The following is a 5369-nucleotide window of genomic DNA, read 5'->3' on the forward strand; positions in this document are numbered from 1 at the left end:
CTGCAGCAAACTTTATTTAGGCCAATTACTTAACCTAAACTTAGAATAAATAGAGACTCCAGGCTGATATAAACACATTTTATCCATTTATAGATCCATAAAACAAAATTGGATTTACTTTAAGATGTGAGTATTAGAAGTAGCTGTGCTGGTATCAGCTTCCTGTAATGTACAGTAAGATATCAACACAATGGGAAGTGTAGGGATAACATTCTGCGCCAATAATGTTCTTTTGCAATGTTTAATGGTGTCTCTTCTTCCCCGTACTTATTTACAGGATGATACAGCTGATGGATGACCTTCTGCTCCTCATTGTCCAATCAGAAGGCCGGTAAGCATGTTTCACTATATTTTATACAGCTGGCCTGATTTTTAAAGCTCTTAAAGATTGGTGTAGATGGAATTTCATGGGTGAAGCTGGGTGATCCACCAAACCTGTAATGGATCTGGTCCAGAATTGAAAACATTTGCCAACTAATAGCAAATAATTGTTACCCCCCTAGTGGTATTCCCGAGTGTGACTCGGGGTGGATTTTCCATGCAAAAATCAGTATTCCTGAGTCACACTCAGGGTACCTAAAAACAAAATAAAAACCCACTTACCTTGCTCCAACGGCATTCCCCCATCGTCCTGCTGGTCCCTGCAGGTCCTCAGGACCTGTCCTCCTCCTCCAATCTTCAGCCGTAAAGTGCAGAGACGTTCTCCGGGGTTTGCCAGTGACGTCGGTGCGGGCAGGAGGATCGGTGGGAAATTCAAATAATTTTGTATTGCATTCATCACAAAATAGCTGTATTGAGTCCAATACAAAGAAATCTTCATATAATTTATATAATTATATTATATATATATACATATATTATTTCTGCTACTGTACAGGTATAATACATGTTTAACTATTTTTTATTTTTATTTTTTTTTAAAGTTTATTATTAAATGTATTAAATTTATTAACTATTGGACATATTTACATGAGTTATGCCTACGAAATATAGGCCTTCAATGTAAAATAAATGTCCATGCAAAAAATTGTACCGCTTTTTGCATACGGACAGAATTAGACCGCTAGGGGGGTTAAGAAATACATTTCAGGTTTGCTGAATCATTCAGGTTCTCCCATTACAGTCTATCTTCTCCAGTTTTGGAAAACTTTGATAAATCCGGCTCATTGTGGGATTTGCAAGGATATGAGACATTACATAAAATATAGGGCCTGATTTTATAAAGCTCTCCAAGGCTGGAGAGAATACACTTTAACCAGTCAAGCTAGGTGATCAAGCAAACCTGGAATGGATTTCTTCAATGTCATTTGCTATTTGCAACCAAATGCTTTGAATCCTGGACCAGATCCAGCCCAGGTTTGTTGGATCACCCAACTTCACTGGTGAAAGTGTATTCCCTCCAGCCTTGGTGAGCTTTAATAAATCAGGGCCATAATGTCTGATGTTCCCAGGTATGTTTTGTGCCGCAGTACATTTTTACAAGGCACTGCATTGTTCATTTATGCCTGTTTTTGTGCACTGCTCCATTTTGTGTATGAATGAGGTCAGCTTTGCAATGCATAGTCACACAGGTTGCTTCCATTGCAGTACAACACACAGCCACACTGGAATGAAGCCTAAGGGTCTATTTGAACTGGTCCAGTCCATTGTTTATTCAACACACATACACATAGGACACGTGTAAGGTGTCATACAATCAGACACTCGGATCATAATTGTTATTTTTAATATTATTATTACACAGTATTTTTATAGCGTCATCATATTATGCAGCGCTGTACAAAGTCCATAGTCATGTGACTAGCTGTCCCCCAAAGGGGCTCACAATCTAATGTCTCTATCTCAGTCATATATACAGTCTAAGGTCAATTTTGGGGGAAAGCCAATTAACCTAACTGCTTGTTTTTGGGATGTGGGAGGAAACCGGAGTATCCGGGGGAAACACACGCAAAGATGGGGAGAATCTGCAAACTTTATGCAGATACCCTGTTTCCCCGATGATAAGGCACTGTCTTATATTTTTTGAAATGCCAAAATATGCCCTAGGTCTTATTTTCAGGGGATGTCTTATTTTTCCATGAAGAAGACTACAGTACACATTTATTGTTGAAAATCACTCATGATCACTCATGTGCCATTGATTGTCCCCTTCTGATCACTCTGTGCCATTCATTGTCCCCTTCTGTTCACTGACTCATTTTTTTTGGCTTCTACGGCCGGGTAACAGACTCCGTTAGGGCAGGGATCAGCAGCTTGCTTGTCCTTCCTGGTGCGGAGTCGCGGGCGCGTGCGTGGGCCTTTCAAGTCACTTTCAGTTTCGCTCTGCACTGCAACCAGCACCGACGGAGTCACACAGAGGCACACAGTTACCCACCATACCACCCGAATGGGAGATTCGGGCAGGCGCAGGTATCGGTGGGTGTCTTATTTGCAGGGGGTTCTTTATTTTAATGTTTTGGGCAAAAATCGGGGGGTGGCTTATTTAATGGGGGTGGCTTATAATCGGGGAAACACGGTAGTGTCCTGGCCGAGATTCGAACCTGAGATCCAGCGCTGCAAGGACCAGAGTGCCAACCACTGAGACACCGTGCTGCCTGTTGACCCAAATGACCCATAATCATACTTTCTGCATTTTTTATTGCACTGCACCACAACGCATGTTTGTTGTAGTTTATTCAAAATTAATGGCTGCGCAGTGTACCAATCTATGTCCTCTATGAACAGGGCTTTAGTGTGAGGGATTCCTTTTTAAAAAAAAAACAGTGCATGCAACAATGCTGGTGTCACCTATACAGGAGTTGTAGTTAGTGTTTTTTTTTCCTTTTTATTACACAATTACAAAATATGTTCACATTGTAGAATAAGAAGTTATGCAATGATGATGATTATTATATGATTATTTGTACAGACCTCAATTAGATGACCTTCGGCAGTTGGAGCAGCATCAAGCAGGCAGCCTTATTGATATCCCGTGTCATAAATCCGACCAGCGCCTGCACAGTAATCATGACACTACATATTGGAAGGAATTGCCAAGGAAAGCTTGGCAGCGATATCCTATGGGCAGTACAAATGGCTAATAATGTATGTGAAGGTAATAGGGGAGTGTGGCGATTGTATGAATTGTCAATGAAAAATGTTATATTTTATGGGTGATTTGAAAGGTGTGCACATTTGACATTTTTAAATGGAATATCTTTTATTGACCTAACACTGTATGCAGAAGTAGAATAGTTCATTTATTTTAAATTAGTCTCATACTTGCACAGGGAATAGATGACCATTGGATAGTATTATTGTGCATTGCAAATAGACTGTTTGATTTATATGGCAGTAATGATTTTCATTATCTCCTAAGCTGATAAAAAATATTACAAAAACAATAATCTTGGTATAGATATTAAGGTTTTAGGCAAATGCTGAGAGGTCGGGGCAAATGACCAAATGCCCTGGGTGGCTAAAGGCCTCCTGTGGCAACCTATGTGGTTTATAAATGTTGCCAGAAAAAATCCCTTCTGCCTTGCCATTTCCAACACCCCTTCCTTCTATATGGACACCAATTTTTAAAGTTTAGCCTTCACCTACATAATCTCTTGGTTAGAGCTGAGCCTAACTTTGGGTAAATTTCTGGCATTCATATATACATCATCTCCTTAATTTGTTAAACAATAATTTATAAAGTATAACACATACACAGATGCATGTATTGTTTGCTGTCCATTCCTTATAGTATCACAGGTCCACCAGTACATATAATATAATATAAATATAAATGTATATTTATATAAAAGGGTTGCCTATGATGAAAACAATGTATATGCAAACAAAGGACAGAATATTTATTGGGCCAAATGTGTTTGCACACTGCATTACAGCTTCTTCTATCAACAAAATTGCTTTTGGGTTTCGGGTTTAGTTGGGCTTTGAAGTTAGAGACCACACTAGAGGTTCCTTTATGTAGCATTGTGGCTTTCTATGTATTTGTTAGTGCATGCAATAAAAACCTCAACTTAGTTTCCACTTACATATTAAAACCATTTAATATAGTTTGTTGTGCTGAACTAGAGTGTTGATGAAATTTGTATTGAAAAGTGCTATGGTTGCATATTATGATACATCAGGCAGCAAAAGAAACAAAAAAAACCCACAGCTGTCTCTTCCTCATAGCACCTAAAACAGAAGAAGTACCATGAAACGGAAGTAGTTGCTGGCCTTATTAAGGATGTGTTGAAGTATGTAAGTATGTATGACCATTCTTTTTAAACCAATTTAGCTTGAACAAGTTGTGTCCTTGGCTACCCAGTGAACTCCGGCTCAGTGGGAAATGGCTGGACTTGCTTCATTTTATGACTTGCATCAGTCAATTTTGTCATTTCTTATCTGAACATTCTATATAAACAACACTTCTGCTTGGAGTGCCCCTGAATTTCCCTGCATTAAAATCACGCATTACTTTCCAACAGGAAAAATGACAGAATTATGACACTATAAGACAAGCTACAACATACTGAGGAGTGACAAGTGGACTTAGAGAAGTCACACATAATTAAATTGCATATAACAGTTATTCATATACAAGTAACAGTAAGTTAAAATGCATTTGGTATTTGCTGCAAAGAGGAACTGAATACAGACCGCAAATAAAACGCAAATAAAAGACACACTTACCCTTCCATGCAGTCCAGCAACCTTCTGAATCTAAAGTCAGGCTGGCAAAATGGCTAAAAAGTCCTTTCCATGTGCACCTTGCCTTAAAAGCTAGTTATGGATTGTTTAAAGGAATGGAGGAGCTCCGCTATGAGGAGAGATTAGCTGAACTGAATCTATTCTCCCTTGAGAAGAGACGTTTAGGGGGGATATGATCACCCTGTATAAATATATAAATGGTTCATATAGAGAACTCTCTTCCCTGTTATTCACTTTGAGATCATTACAAAGAACAAGAGGGGACTCTTTGCTTCTGAAGGAAAAGAAGTTTAAGCTCCGGGTAAAGAAGGGATTCTTCACTGTAAGGTCTGTGAAAATGTGGAATCGGTTCCCTCAGGAAGTAGTTTCAGCAACTATTATAGATTGCTTTAAGAAAAAGCTGGATGATTACTAGAAGCATAGAATATAACTGAGTATTAAGGCTTTAAAGTAAAGATAACAGTGACTGTTAATCCAGGGAACATCCAATTGCCTCTTGGAATCAGGAAGGAATTTTTTCCCCTGTTTGAGCAAATTGTACCAGGTTTTTTTGCCTTCCTCTGGACCAACTATGTCTTATAGGGTTTTATATCTGGGATATGTTTTTTTTCCTAGTGTTTGAACTTGATGGACTTTTGTCTTTTTTCAACCTGACTGTGTTTTGTTTGTTGTAGTTGGCGTTG

General features: G+C 38.8%; 1 long non-coding RNA gene across 1 annotated transcript; it reads left to right on the forward strand.

The window, feature by feature from the left end:
* LOC140343150 (uncharacterized) lies at positions 1–4061 on the forward strand. Its single transcript, XR_011923270.1, has 3 exons — positions 1–126; positions 278–331; positions 2909–4061. It is a non-coding gene; the product is annotated as an uncharacterized lncRNA (long non-coding RNA).
* Positions 4062–5369: the final 1308 nt, after the last annotated feature.

The sequence above is a fragment of the Pyxicephalus adspersus genome, chromosome 1 (assembly GCF_032062135.1).
Source record: "Pyxicephalus adspersus chromosome 1, UCB_Pads_2.0, whole genome shotgun sequence".
NCBI classification, from domain to species: domain Eukaryota; kingdom Metazoa; phylum Chordata; class Amphibia; order Anura; family Pyxicephalidae; genus Pyxicephalus; species Pyxicephalus adspersus.